The 16,827-nt window shown below is 32.5% G+C and overlaps 1 protein-coding gene across 12 annotated transcripts in view; it reads left to right on the forward strand.

The window, feature by feature from the left end:
• Positions 1-2,506: 2,506 nt before the first annotated feature.
• The window catches only part of LOC148621210 (phospholipid-transporting ATPase ID-like), a 78,137-nt gene continuing 63,816 nt past the window's right edge, over positions 2,507-16,827 (forward strand). For 4 of the 12 annotated variants that reach the window (XM_088575345.1, XM_088575330.1, XM_088575346.1 and 1 more), the window contains exon 1: positions 2,507-2,624. The gene's annotated coding sequence lies outside the window, so the exon portion shown is untranslated. The other 8 variants (XM_088575331.1, XM_088575339.1, XM_088575342.1 and 5 more) reach the window with 8 other exon arrangements.

Below are 16,827 nucleotides of genomic sequence, written 5' to 3' on the forward strand. Positions count from 1 at the left end.
TTTTACTATTCTCAGTTCTAATTTTATTACAGTAAAACCCGCTTGCTGTCAATTTTTGCAGCTTTCCTTTTTCCAATTGCAATTGTATATTATAAAATTCACATCACGATCACCAAGTTTCATAAATGATTTAACTCCGTCTAAATCGAAAAAAGGTTCAAATAGGCACAGCCGTGCTAACTGTGGGGTAGTCGATGAACATGCGTTACATAGAGGTAGAGCTTGGAGAAGAACGAACAGATTTATCCTCGCGGAAGTGTATATTTTAAAAGTTAACTCGTCGACCCCCCCCCCCCCACTTCCCAGTTAACACGAAAGTGTCTATTCAAATATATATAATCTAGCGCTTGGCTAGACTAATTGATAGACTTAATTGTCTACGTTTTGATACATGAAATCACACGCAGCAACCGTATTTGCACTAAGTACACATAAAGTGTTATCTAAAATTAATATAAATCACATGACGTGTACATATGTTAACCAACTGCAAACTGACCCCATAACGAAAGCTGACCATTGGCACATTTTCCTTTACCAAAATAAAACCACGCACACAAAAAATTAAAACCAAAAAAAAAAAAACAAAACAAAACAAAATATAAACAAAACAAAATAAAAACAAAACAAAATGCAAATCATAGCTAGACCTAGCTAGACCTAGCTGTGATCGAAATACAGGTTTGTACTCAAATATACGTGAAATTTAATGGGTTTAAATCAGATCAATACCCGTATCCTACTTTGTATTAGTTTGTTTATTTGTTGGGGTTTAACGTCCGAGCAGCAATATTTCAGTTATATTCAGACGATGAACATGAAATTGATGATAAAATGAACATGAAATGATGATGAAATGAAAAAAAGGGATGGGACACAAGGACAATGGGGTCGACAAATTTTGATTGCCACTGGAAATAGGGGGAGGTGGGTAGGGTCGGTCAATTTAGCCTCCTGTGGCGGAGCCCTATGGTTCCTACTCCGGGAGAATACCACAGTAGGGTTCTTTAACGTGCGAGGAACGTGGCATCTTTCCCAAAACGGTGCACCATTATGGTTTGTGGTCAGGTTTTCCGTATTATAGCCTGACAACCCTAGCATGTAACACGCCAGGGGTACCCCATTTCATCACCGGAGGCGCACATCCCAGTTGCTCTGTGGGCAGAGCGCCCTAGCACCCGGCTAGGGTTCTGAGCACTATTTAGTCGCCTTTTACGACAGGCTTAGCGCTGCTGCAGGGCTATTCGTTTGACACCCGGACCTGCACGGGGCTACTTTGTATTAGAGACTATGTCACAAAATAATATAAAAAAAAAGAAGACAAGCTGCTGGATTCAAAATACTTCAAGTGAAAAGAGTGACAAAACGGACACATATAAAGTATGCGTATATTTGTGAAGTATTTAGCTCGCTCCAATTTGATATTGTAATGTCATTGAACGGTTTATTTCGCCTGTTCTAATAAGATATTTTTGAAAAGATAGGCATGTCCGTAAAGCGATGGTCATTTTGTCGGTGACAGAAATGATCACGTTCCCTACATCTGTTCTATTGTAATGAGTTAGGCCAAGGATTTTTATAGTAGATATTTAACTCCTTAGTTAGACATAAATATACTCTTTGAAAAAAACTTCAAAATGATGGAGACCTGTCCCCAACGTTAATGATAAAGTCATCAAAAAGTTATCAAGAAGTTTTATGGTCGTCATCATGAACTCGTGGATCGTTATGGTGTATCCATCAGCACCATGAAAACAGATTTATTCAACGGGTCATAGTTTTCCTTTCCTCGTTTGTCTACCCCGGACTTGACTTTTTTATGAGCAACTCGGCGGGTGTTTCTAGAAAAGCAGAGGACGCTTACCCTACCGGTGCACCTGGTCCATGCTCCTAGTTTTTAGTGGAGTCCGAGTTGCTCATTTACTTTTGTTGCTTTGTATGTATGGTTTTGGTTACTTTATGTTCTTTGTTGTGTATGTCTGTTTTCCATGTCTGGTCTTTGTCCCTGGATTATATTCTTTTGATTACCGCTATAACCTTGGTTCCCTTGATTACTCTATTTATGATAGAGCCCTCCAATAAAACCATAATTATTATATGATATGTGCATATATTGAATTGTGGTTTCTCCTTTATCAACAAAAACTAGCGCTTATCGAAGGAATAATAAAAATAAAGAACCTTTCGTGAAGTCTTCTTAACTTATTCTAATTTAATTTCCGTTAGAATTTTGAATTCTTTGATTGGGATTTTTTTATTACTGTAACATATAAAATTGTAATTTTGGCGATATAGTTCGTTCGTTTTGCTTATGATATTATGTTTCGTTTCGAAGTTCGATGAAGTTATTTATTAGCCATAATTACTCTTTCTAGGTGCAGTCATATATGTACGCAAAATGATACCAGGCATTTTATTTCTAAAATTCCCATATCAAAAATGTAAATGTAAGCGAGATAACTCATATTGATCTATGCTCTGGTGGTCTCTAGCTTTTGACCTATGACCTCATTTCATTTTCAAAATGGCTTCCTTTCAGTGTTACTAAGATCATCGATTACAAAAAATACCGGTTGGACTGCTATGAAATAAGTTGAAGTAGTTGATCTGTTTTAAAACAACAGGTAAGGCATTTTTAAAATGAAAAGTTCGCATCCTTATAATGCGGTACTGTCGTTAGGAAAGAGTACATGTTGAAAAATCGTCACTGTTTACATTTTGTTGCCTATGTTGGTCCACTTGTCGGGACTATCTTTTGGTTTAACACGAAAATATGTTCAGTTTGTTTCTTATTTAAAGGAATTTAAAAAAAATGATAATGGGTGCAAGAGTAATCAAGGGAAGAGAAATACAAGAAATTGAATTTAGCGGTGGCACACTTAGATGTTCATTGTACAGTAGTAGCCAGTTCAACTTCAGGATGTTCGCCAGTGTCAGTGACTTAGTTGCACTATACTCGAGTATAAAAGGTTGGGCATTTACCCAAAATGGGACGCAATATGGACATATTAACCCTTATGTGGTGTGAAGCGCACATATGTCTATTGCTAGCAGGTAGTGGGTAGGATTTTTTAAAGTTAAAATTTTTTTTTTTTTTCATAAAATTATAAAGTACATTTAAGAATGCTAGACATTTCGTAACCTGGTTGTTTCGTACCAGGTCGATTTGTACCTCAATTGAGACATTTCGTACCTGGGCAAACTTCCGGACATAAGGCAAGATTGTGAAGACATGGTCATGTTTGTTAGATATATTGAACCATTTAATCAGCATTATAAGCAAATTTGAACATATATAACAAAATTTCTTAAACATTTTACATGACACATATACAGACAATTTCCATAGATGTTTATTTACACACATACGTATAGAACAGAAAAACTTGAAATGTGCATCATCTCTGTCAAAATATCTAGGCTTCTGCCAAGAGCTGTGATGTCTCCAGTATTTTATACCACACTCGTTCACCTTGCTAAGTTCTTTATTTATCTTCTTTTTCCTCTTGTCATAGGCAGCTTCCTTCATATTTCTTGGTGTTGGTCGTATTATGTTAGATCCAATAACTACAATGGGAACCCCCATGCGCCTGACATGCTTTGCAAGTTGTATGATCTCTGATGCAATATATGATGCGGATGATTGTTGGCAGATATCATTTTCTCCAATTTGTATAAGTACCAAGTCTGGTTTAAATTTCTTTACAACATGAAGATCAAAATGCTTCAAAGAGTGAACTTGTCTACCACCTACGCCATGAAATTTTGTATCAATAGTGCCAGACAGATCTGTCTTTGTCCACTTCATCCATGATTCCAATCTTCTAACGAAGCTGTGTCCAATTACAAGTACCTTTGGTTTATTTACTGACAGTGACATGTTTAACATCAAAATCTGATTTGAAAATTTGAAAAAAGTGCAACCTTTTATAAGTACATGTATTATGTGAACACATCTCACTTTCATATGATAATACTTAATAGTTAAGTAATTCAATTAACAATTTTCAAGTAGTTAATTAACGTTAATTTAATTTGTGGGATGAAAAAAGTCATACAGTCATATTTTTCAAATCATTTAGATGAATCTTAAAGGTAAGAGATAATTTGACAGAAAATAACTGTGAAGGAGCGAACATTAACATAGTAATCTATAAGGACCCTCTAAAAAATAACAATGCTGTATGTTAAACAATAGGTATTAAACGTCTCTGTGTAATATAACCCTGGTACGAAACATCCCACTTTGAAATTTAACTAGGTACGTAACGTCTCAACTGAGGTAAGAAACAACCTGGTACGAAAGGACCATGTTACAAAACGTCCTGCACCCACATGTAAACTAAAACTCAAATTGCCATCATTGTTTTTGTTTCCCTGATGAAAATAATTGCCCATAGATGTGGTGTGATGTTACCACATTTTCAGTGATTATTTGATATTTAAAAAAATTGGACTTGGTGAATTTACCAAATACAATGTAAGAAGTAAGTTTGTTTTAAAATAATGTACAGTAGAGGATCTGAGTAAATTAAGTGTGCTTTCTCTTTTGTATATTTTTACTTTAAAATTCTTTCGTTACAATTACATATGTATGTTACTGCTGCATGCAACAATATTCAGTTTTTTTCAGTTTTTATTAACATTGACAGAATATACCTTCATTATTCATAGGAAATGAAATTTATCCTCAGTTTCATTGAATTTTTGTTTAGGTTGTTCAGAGAAACATGTAAAAGATACTTACATGTAGAAATACATTTGTACCTGTGTGCAAACATGTTAGAATATTAGGGTTTTTACTTCAATAGGGATACCAATTTCACTACTTTTTCATTATAAACAAAAAATTCTCTATTTTGACAGTAAATCAATGAAAAATACTTGTCTAATAAATCTTACAAAAGCAATTTATTCTCACAACTCAGAAAAAAATCGGTGAAAATAGAATAATGTAGTTCAAGGGTAAAAACTTATCTTAATTACAAGACATGCTCATTATTTTTCTTACATTTTTGTAAATTGAACTACATGCATGTACATATAATCTATTATGAAAACAAATACCCGATTTTATTATTTAATCGCAGTTAATATATTGTTTCAAATTGAGAAATTATAAGCAAAATCATTTATTAGCACTGTTGTATTGTTCAGCTCTTTATCAAGAGCCGAAAAAGAGTGTGACGATAATGAGAACCTGGTGAATATGTATAATGATCTCCCTGACTCTAGAACTCTCTCTGTAAATCTGAAAGTCAAACTACAAACTATGATAAACTGTTATAGTACAATGTACATGTATGAACCAGAAAAAAAGTGTTCGAAATTCGAAGAGAGTTGCTTACATCTACAAAAATTGCTGCATGTACATGTACATTAATAGAAACTTCTACAGTTTGAGTGGGGAACTACATGTACATACATACAGTGTAAAAATCAAAGCAGGCTTAAGGACAGTCCTTTTTTTCCATAAAATCTGTAGAAAACTTTGAAAATGTAAAATGGTGAGAATTTAGTCACAGTCTTGTGGATAAAAAGTCAGGTACATGTACATAAATAATCTCCTGGTAAAATAGAGATTATCATGATACAATGTACATACATTGTACATTTATACATGTACATGTATACAAATATATGTGCATGCACAATTTTCATTTAAAAAAAATTATGCTGTATTTTAAGAATAGATTTTGAGCATAAATTGTTTTCAATTATAAAAAATACATCATTATATATTAGAAAATTTTGTTGCATGATTAGATATATTATTTTCAGTAAAAATAAAAAAAAGGTTTTTGTTTCAGTATCATGCAAAATTCTAAAAGTTGTCTTTCCCTAAGGGAAGTTGTGTAAAAGGTCATAAAAATGTGTCAGTGCAGCTGGGAAGCAATTAATCAAGAACAAATACATTTGTAGATTTGAAAAGATACATTGTAAGATAATAGTCAATGAGTTTTGGCCTACTGGGACACATCTTAAAATTTTTGATAAGGGCAGCATGATTCTAAAAATGAAGGCAAGTTGCAGGACCATGGGTGCTACATGTTCATGTAAATTGGTCTATAGGGAAACCAGTAGTACAGCTCTTTAATGTACATGTACGCCTCAAAATGAACAGAGGTGTTTACTTATACGGATTTTCCGTATTTTCTATGAATTTTGACTGCAAATTACGATCTAAGGATTGTTAATATTTCCTAACTACATTTGTTTATAGAAAGTTCAGGATTTTACGGATCATTTCCATAGAAAACTATAAAAAATATGGATTGTCATCAAGTAATGTTAACACATCTGCTATATACAAATAGTTGTCATATACATACATGTAATACATGTACATGTAAGATAGTTTCATTATGGTACATGTACATCTGTACATGTACATTATACATGTATGATATGTTTCATTATGGTACAGCTGTATGCCCTGTTTATGGTAAGTGAAGGTTGGTAACATGTTGTTTCTAATGAGTAATGTCGATTCCTTATGCTATATGTTCCTAATTAAATATGTAAAGAAGGGTTTTCTTGGGAAACTTTCAAATGACACATATTGAAAGCAGTCAAAGATTGGTTCAAGAATAGTCATGTACAAGTATTAATGGGTGTAGAGTACAATATATATGTACAATGTACATGTATATGTAGTACAGTGCATGTACATTGTCCATGTTGTCCTGTTTTGTACAGTTACATTGTAAATGAATATGCACATGCATGTACTGCAATACATTGTACTTGTACAGAATGTACATATAGGTAAATGTTCACAATGTACATGTAAGTAAATGTTCATATGGTAATTCAGCTTACATGTACATGTACATATGTACAAGGTATCACTATTGTTTCAGTTTTTGAGATCATACAAAAATGTACATTTGTAAAGTGTACAGTCTTAAGAATTGGACGGTCAGGATCCATTATTTTTTATATATGTACCTCCAAAGTCAGGGGATATGTACATGTACATGCCATGTGATGTCACTGAAAGCCAGATCATCCTTCTTAAAGGTTTAATATGACTTACTGGTAAATCCACTATAAGGTACAAAATGTATTCTAATGTAATTTAGAGCTTTCTCGGTGTATGTCTTTCCAGTTTTTGTTGTCTGATAACCTGTTGGACTGAAACATCATATGCATGTGCAACTCAATCATAAGTATACAAAATGTACTTGTAAATGAATCTGAACTTCAACTTTAAAGTAATTTTTAGGCCTTAGGCCAAGAAAAAAAGTATGTCTGTTTAAGGTTACATTGGATAAAAAAAATGGGGTACATTGTACATGTAGTTAGATAGGTAAATTTTAGATGTATTTTTCAATATTATTTTATATAGACACTTTTGTGAGGTTTTCTCGACTTTGATAGTGCTCTATTAAAAATGATGATATAGCTGCATTTCATTAAAAAAGTCCAAATGAAATATGCTAGGGTAGGTAGGGTATCCTTAAACAGACATATTTCTTTTCTTGGCCTTATCAGAATTGTTCTCCCTGTCCTTTCCTGAAATTTTTCGTACAGTGGTCTTAGTGCATCGTATCTAAAATTCATCTGCATGTACATTTGTACATGTATGTGTAATCAAGTACGATATTCAATTATTGCAGTCAAATTGTTCAAAAAGTCCTACTGATGCTAGGCACAGCAGTATACATGTACATGTACATAAAATAAAGCTGGTATATGTATTGGCCTCAAATGGATACATGTAGCTTTTTTCGAAGTTCTGAAAGATGAAACTTGACATTTGGACCAGTAAAGTTGTGATGTATTGATATGAGTTTTTAGTGGAGTCCGAGTTGCTCATTTGCTTTTGTTACTTTGTATGTATGATTTTAGTTACTCTATGTTCTTCGTTGTGTGTGACATTTTTTCGATGCCTGGTCTTTGTCCCTGGATTACATTCATTACCGCTATAACCTAGGTTCCCTTGATTACTTTTGAACATGATTATCCTGAACAATTACAAATTCACCTTCAGTGCTCTAGAATAATGCCTGAGTTAGAAGATGAAAATTTTCAGTCCACTTTTGACCACAGGACCAACATACATGTACTATGCAAAGACTGGGATAACACTACAAAATTTTATAGTACATGTACTGGTAATTGTCTAGTAATCATATATTTAAAAGTACCAACGACATTCAAAAGTGCACTATTTAAAGACCAGGAGAACACTGCAAAATTTTATATGTGATAACTGATAAATGTATTTTACAGCTGATTAGTCTGAAATATCAAACACTATTTAAAACTTGGTTGACAAACAACCAGCTATCAGTTTTCCTCATTCAGGAAATCTAGCTAATGGTAAAAATGAAAAATTAGTCTACAACTTGAAATACTTCTCCTCAATGATTTTAAGTGCTTTGGTGTAAGAATACAGTCAATTCTGTAAAAGTGTGAAACACGACTATTTATCCAAGTATTTACTCTCCACTGCCTCATTTGTATGATAATACAGAAAGTAGATTAACTCAGTTTGTCAGTATTGATTTGATAAATGACGGACATCTTGGACTAAGAGGTCCATCCTTGGTGAGAATAATGTTTTATTGGTGTGACATTGTCGTAGATCAAACAACTTCTGTATAAGTGATTAATACCTTATTTATATACTACTTCAATGGATATTGCTTCACTACTGTCATTACAATTTTTTATTTCTCCACTCTCCACAGTGGAAATTACATGAGTGGAGTCATAGTGTCTCCACCCAACTCAGTGGAGTGGGTATACCATTTCAAATTTGTTTATAGTTATGTTGCAGTCTTTGTAAGAATCATGCAAATTCTATAATATGTGATTACAGATACATGTACACCCCAAAAAAAGGATACACATTTTTCTCTTTGTTATTAAGTTATTTTATAGATCTATATGATGAAATGTATAATTATTCATTCTAATCTGTATGCTCTAATGAGATAATCCACATTGATGAACCAGTGGTTTTTATTGTATTTTAGTGTTGTCTACAGAGTTATCTCCCTTAATTTTGAATTCTTCAGTACATTGTACATAATTTTTATCTATAAGAACAAGGTTTATACCAAAAGCCAAGTGTTAACTTCTATTTACTACATTACTGTATGGTATTTTAAACAAAATATAAAAAATAAAAATATGTATCAGTAGGCTTTCCAACCATGAATCACATGTTGTGTGATTCTTAGCTGGAGTGCTATTAACTCCTTTTACCGTCATACTAAAATGATATAAGTTGATTGTTAAAGTTAAATAACATTTAATAACATAGAAAAAAAAAAAAAAAAAATACTGAAGATGAACTGATGCAATTTTAGTATAGATTTTACTTTGATGGAGCCATGGTGAAGTCACAGTGGAGGTAAAAAGTGACTTCATTGTGAAGAGTAGAGAAATTAAAATTTGGGTTGATAGTAGTGTACCTTCTCTTCCTTGATGGAATGAAGTGTTTTTTTGGGGGGATCTGATAAATATCTTGAAATATTTTTTGACTGGTTCTACTGTAAAAATTCTGCAGGAGAATTTCCATTCTCTTTCTGTAGTGGAACATAACCAAAATTTAAGTTTTAATATCTCCAGTGAGCTACCTTCATTTGAAATTTCATTACCAAATACAGTTTCTATGAGGCCAACAGAAGGATATTTGATAACATATATTTGGGATTAGGAAATACATGAATCACTTATCGTAAGGCTCTGCCTGGTTTTAAAGCAGAGCAGCACTTACATATACATGTAACATTATATTTTAATAGTTTCAGTTGCACAACATATTGTGTCAATTGTACATGTATATGTATATAATTTTTTTATCAACTACATGTAAATAACTAAACTGCTGTACCTTTAATCAGATTTATGTACAGTGTAGTTCAATTGCATTTGTACAATTTTGGCATAGTGTTGACCACTCGTGATTGGATAAAACTTTTTTTCCAAGTAAATAAAGCAGTAGTATAGTAATAATATATGCAAATGAAGAAATAACCATCTGCCATTGATGAAAATATTTGAATGAACAATATTCGAATGACCATAAAAGGAAAATCCACCCACCAATGATAACAATAGTTGCAAAATGATGTTGGGACTGACATAATATAGCTCTGTAAATGAAATGTGCACTTTTAAACAGTTTGACCTGGACAGTTCAATCACACTACTGGCCAGTGTGTACATTTAATCTGGATGTCAGGACAAAAATAGATTTTACCTAGTAACCACTGAATGATTTCCAAAAAAACTTTGAAGAAATATAGTTCCATGCAAAGATTTGTTTATTTCACTATAATATAGATTTATAAGCAAAATCGTACAAAAATGTTATAAGCACCCATAACCGTTTATGATTATTTAGACTGTCAGTAGGTCTGTTGGAGGGATTTTTGTTAACCCCTCACCCTCCAACAGAATCAGCAGACAGTCTAAATAATCATAGACGGTCACCTAGGAGCTTATAACTTACATTACCAGTAGCTGGTTTGCATGAATTATATGCTTATTTTCAATAAATGTAAACAATAGGCCTGTTTATCCTGTTGACAAACAGTCACTTATGATTAGACGGGGGGATGTGCCATTTACAATATACCGCATCCAAACTGAAAATTTTTCATGAAAACATAGTATATTATAGAATAACCCATTGAAATGCTGAATGAAAGCCGTTAGGAAATGGCCCATGGATTTTACAAAAGATTAATCCTGTTCCACCAATATACATGTACTCAAACTAAAAAAACTGTACATTAATAACACGTCCTTTTACATGTAAGATTTCAGGATCCTCTTTGACCTTATTTAAATGTTTAATTGTACATTTGCATATAAAACATTTTTTTTTTTCTTTTTTGTTCACTTACACTTTTATAATGAAATACTCCTGCTCTAGACTAATAGGATAATTAATTGGAAAGAGTGAATAAGTGCCAAAGAACGCCTAGATTTAATGCCTCCATTATTCATTGTTATTTTCAACATAAAATAAAAATTTCGTGAACGATGGAGTGATATTCGTGTTGTGATGTTTTGGCGGGAGAAAGCATGAAAGTGAAATTACCGAATTTATTTCACATTGTGAATTATCGAAAAAAATTACACTGGGAACATTCGGTAAATCACTGCTATCTATATAATAAATTTGTTTTCTTTAGGTCACTTAAGCTTAACTGGAATTATTCAACACCATCTATTGGTCAATGTCCTCTTTAATGCAACAATACAGAAATTGGAGGAATATAACAAATTATGTTATTCAGATTAACAAAAGCTCAGATGTAGAAATAAGATCAGCACAATATTTATCTTTCACCTCGGGCCATTTTGATCAATGTAAGGTTTATGGCCATAAATGACCATATGTATTGTTTGTAAGCCACTGATACTGTGATAAATGATACACATTGTACTTGTAGCTGGCTCAAGCATAAATCTGATCAACAACATGTATTATTTATACCAGATACATGTATATAGACATTTAAGGGATGAATGATATACCTTGACCTAAATGGAATATGACAGTGTTTCCGAATGAACCTTTACAGAACATGTGCGTTTGCAGCCTCTCGAATAACATTTGTTTTAATGAAACTCATTGAAATGTGGTATCCAGTAACATACATGTATGTTCAATGTACATGTCCATGTATCTGGAAGGAAAAGGATATTGATTTTGGTGTCAGTATGTCAAATGTCTTATGGTCACATTTATGAGCAGATGTAGTAGAGGTACATTTGTGCATGTACATGTCAGAATGTGCTCAAAATGTCAATTCTTAATATTGCATGTACATGTCTGCTTGCAATTGCAGTACATGTATAACCATTTTAGCTCACTCCTTCTAAAACTGTTTGATTTCATTTAAGCTTGAGGTGTGCTCATAAGTAATTACATGTACAAATGTATAAGGGACAAAATACACAAGTGTCTTCCTTCAAATAGTCAATCGCCTGAATATAGCTGAAATATTGCGGCTCGGGCGTTAAACCCTAATAATCAATTATATAGTCAACAGTGAAGTATAGAAATGCCCACCCCCCTTTTTTTAAGAAGAAGTGTCCCATCCTATTCAGATGCTGGAAAGGCAAGGGCCATGGGCCATTTGCCCTTTCTGACAGAAAATGACTCCTTCACATATTCAGAAATGTGTCAGGCTTGTCCATTCTAGTTTTGAATATCTTTGAAAAGCCTGAAAATATTTTCTTTTCTAACCACTCTGCATTAAACATATGTACATGTAGGTTGCATGTAGAAGAGAATTCTAAGACTAAAAGTGAAGGAAAAAAACTGTCAACTTCAATAGAAATATCAGTGTAAACACTTTTACTGACAACCAACTGTTATTGGTCAATTACCATACATATCATTTTCTCAATCTAAGTGGTGTTAGATTCAATTGTGTAACAGATTGCTCTTTACTTTTTTTACGTTGATACATACAATTTGTTTGTAGGTGATCTTTTTGTACATGATTGTACTGACGCAAAGAGAGTGCATGGTGTCAAATTCAATTTTGTACTTGTGTTTGTATTCATGAAAAAAAAATCTTGAGTTACAAATTTACTGGATTTAAAAAGTCCTATGCATTTGTATAAAGCACATGTAAGTACAAATTTATGGCTCATTTTTTTTTAGGTGTACTGTTTTTTTATTTGTACTTGTAAGTGTACAGTTTAAACTGTATTATCTGATCTACTCTTGTACATTTATACATGTCATTAACATCTGTACATGTACATGTGTGTTGGATGATATACAATGTACAATATACATTTTGTACATGTACTTTTTGATGGAATGTACAGCCTACAATGCTTTAATATACTAATTTAAAGAAGAATAGATTGACTTATATTTTAAACTGAAACATTGGTAAATAGGCTTCAATTATACAGATGTCTGTGTTCTGTAATTTGTTGTCTAAATTTGAGCTTTATCTAATAGGTAGGTATACCTGTTCAGAAAAAAAAAATTTGCTTTGGATTCATTTTTTATCCAGTGTCTTATTTCTTTCCTTGTTGAACAAGGTATGTATTGTGTAATTAAACTTTACTAGTATCAAATGTGGTTTCATGGAGATCAGAACCTTTAATTTAAGTGCAAGTCAGTAGCATTTTACACTGTATTTTTTTATGAACAGGTTTCAGTACACATTGCATACAAGTACAAATTGTTTTCTAACATGAAAATTACCCTGTATTGTTTGTGAAGCAAGTTTCAGATATCTGTTGAAAGAAATACAGTCAATTGATTATTACTATATTATACATGTACATGTAGATTATTTTAATACATTTATTCATTTTACATTTCACCTCTAAATTTTGATGCAATACTGATTCAAATAAATCCAAATCTCTTGTATCTCCTATTATTGGAATGGTGCGTTACTTGTTTGGGATCAGTTTTCGTGATTTGTTGAAATTTCATTAGTTAAAGCATTGTTTAATCCATAAATTTCATTAGAGCATCATTGTTAAAAACTGACTTTCATCATTCTCTTAGGAGAATTGAATCTTAATTTAATGGTTTGACATTTAGCAGTGATGTATGTGTTATTTTAGTACAGTAATATCTGTTTAGACTGAACCTTGAATTTTTAAACTGGACAAATTCTACTGTCTTTTTCAAGTCAATTTGAGACTATTTTGAAGCCAGTTGTCCGTCTGTTCTAGTGGGTAGGTTTCACCAAAACTGAATTCAGGACAGGAGTGAAGTTTATTAACCCTTATGATATGTTGAACAGAAAAAGAAATGTCTGAAAATTAGATGGCTGAGCAGGCAAGCTCTATTTGAATTTTAGGTGCCTCTCATGAAATTTACTTGTTGCAGGCCTGTGGGAGAGTGCTTACATTGTATTTCAACCCAAACATCTGCCCAAATCAACATTTTTTTAAGTCCCAAAGTATAATTTTGTTAAGATAGATTCTTTGTATATTAAGTGTAAAGGGTAAATGAAAAATAACAATGCAGTGTCTGTGGTTAACTTGAGAAGAACTAGGTCCAAGATTTTCACAAGTTTCTGAAATTTCTGTAATGGCTTAACTACATGCGTCATTTCTGTATATATTTGACTTCTTTCGTTTGTGTTAAATTCAATAAGCCTCTATGAATAACGAGAACTTATGAATCAATAGTATAAACTTGATTACCCTGAAATCCAGTACAGTGTATCCTCATAGGGATAATACTGAATTAGTATAACAATTCCAATTGTCTTCTTTCTTATTCTGATCAGCAGCAAGTGACGCAAGACTTTATTTGACAATTGATCAACCATTAAAATTGGATTTCAAAATAATGGATTGAAGGTGGGAAAAAACTGCATGTAATGAACACCATGGGTTGCTAATGTAATTGTATATTTTAACTTTTTGAGTACTAATCAAATGAGTTGGAAAAAAATATTTGGTTACAATCCAGTTACATTTATTAGAATACATATACATCCATCTGTGTTTCATCACAATTATCTACTCTCCCGATAGATTGACTGAATTTCAGATCAATGTGTTGCTTTATGTAGATTGGACATTTCAGTTACATTGGCTATAAATACATGTACATGTAGCTTTGATTACTTAAAAAGGGTTGAACTATCAGTACATGTATATCCCTTTCTTGGAAGTATCCTTTCTTATCCATCTTTCACACTTAGTTTCTGACAGTTTTTTTTGCCACAGTTATTTGATGTTTTGTTTGACATAAGCATTATATAGATATGTGCCATATCATGGGATTTTATATCAGCCTTGGGAAATGGCAAGATATACATTTTGACCCTGTACTAATATTCCAACTTTTCCAGCCATAATTTTTACATATGTTTAATCAAATTCAAAATAAGCAATGGATTTTTTTTTTTCACAATAAACTAGATAAAGATTATATTTAGGTACCTTTGTAAGTAAATATAAATGGAGCCTTAGCCTGATTTTTTTTTTCAATTACATTGTAACATGTTACAACTGCACAATTTGAAGTAGGGACGGTCAGTTGTTCTATTCAGTCACTGCATGTGAATGACTGGGTCTAATACTATGATTAGAATGGGATCCAGGATTTCAGGTTTATGGAGAGTAAAATGGAAATTTGGGGGTTAAATTTGTGAAAAATCCAGATTTCATGCAAAAAAATACCAATTTTAAGGGGTTAAACTTCCCCTCTGCCCCCTCTGGATCAACTTCTGCAAAACCTTCATGCTTATATAATCATTTTACTACAGGAAGATTACCATGTTACAAAATTAATTATCACAAAATCAAAAATATTTGTATGAATTTATTATTATATTATTACACATTATGGCAAGTGTGAGATTAAAAGTTGGGGTCATTTCTTATGAACTACTACAATTGCAATAAAAAGTCATAATAGCTAGTTTTCATGATCCTGTTTTTTTTTTCAGTTCAAAACAATATGTACATGTACATTTATAGTGCCCCCTCTTTTTGTAGAAAGTGAAAATGACAAAAAAATGAACCTGGCTAATTAATAGGGAAGGAAAACCTGATACACATCAGATATCTTACACATTTTCTGAAAGGGTTATAATCAGCTGATCATTGGACTAGAAAAGTATGATTTCTGTATGTAATGTAAACAAATGCTACATTTATGGTTATCGACTTATAGGATTCTAGCTTTGTCTGTTTTAAAAATAACTTAAGGATTTTAACATGATATCGGCTAATTTTAACCAGCTGAGTTTTGTATATTATGACAACGATGGTATTTGCAATGTATTTAAAAGGTCAGTATCTGTTATGTTCAATGGTGGTTCGGTCCCTTTAAACTAATGTTGGGTAGGAACTTTGTTTTTTTATACATGTGGATTACGTAAAAAAGTTATATTTGCAGTTATTTTATACAGGTAGATAGATGTGTGTTACATGTTTATTTGTATGTTGAATGGCTTTGTTTGTTTGTTGTTGTTTTTTTTTTTTGTGAGTTTGTAAACTTGGGTTCTATGGTTAAGTTATATCATAAAAGAAGTTGAACACAGATTGCACAGATATCAGTCATCTTCTCAAACCATTATTGGATGATGTAGGTGGAGGTATCTTACCACAAATTAAATAAATTAAGGTGTGTTGATCTAGTATTGGGAAATTTTATGCATTATCAATAGTGTGATTACAAATTGCTCTGTAAGTGAAATATAATTGAGGAGAATACATTAAGTATCAATTTGAAAAAGAGGATTTATATGACCATCTGTGGTTGTAATATATCAGGTAGGAATATATTTACATGTACATGTATGTTAATCAGGGGTTGAAAAATAATTATCCCCCTCCCACTACAAAGGAGAGGCCCTTGGGTAAACGGTTTTACCATTATATCCATGTTTAACCCCACCACATTTTTGCACCTGTCAGGAATTTCTGGCCTCTATACATGTATGTCTTGTTTTGTTATCACCTTTAGGTTATTTTTATGTTACTTGAGTTTATTGGGGCTATTCTTGCTAGACATGTGTATTAAGATGTTTTGGGGCCAACTGCAGCCTACCTTGCAGTATGAGCGTTTTCTCGTGGTTTATTGGGGACCAATGGGTGACCTTGGGCTGACATTTTCTTCCCGATGGAGTTGTTGTCTCTTTAACATATACACCATTGTAACCTATTCTTGTTATATTATGTCCATAACAGTTTTTTCCATTACAGTTTTCTCAGCAAATTACCATCACAGCAGCTCAAAATTTTCTTCCTGTGATATACCATATGGTATGATCATTAGTAAGTCATGCTCACAAATGGCCAAATTTAGAAATTGTCTGAATATAGCTGAAATATTTCTGCTCAGACGTTAAACCC

The sequence above is a fragment of the Perna viridis genome, chromosome 3 (assembly GCF_037379345.1).
Source record: "Perna viridis isolate PV_CMFRI_1.1 ecotype Kerala chromosome 3, ASM3737934v1, whole genome shotgun sequence".
Taxonomy (NCBI): Eukaryota; Metazoa; Mollusca; class Bivalvia; order Mytilida; family Mytilidae; genus Perna; species Perna viridis.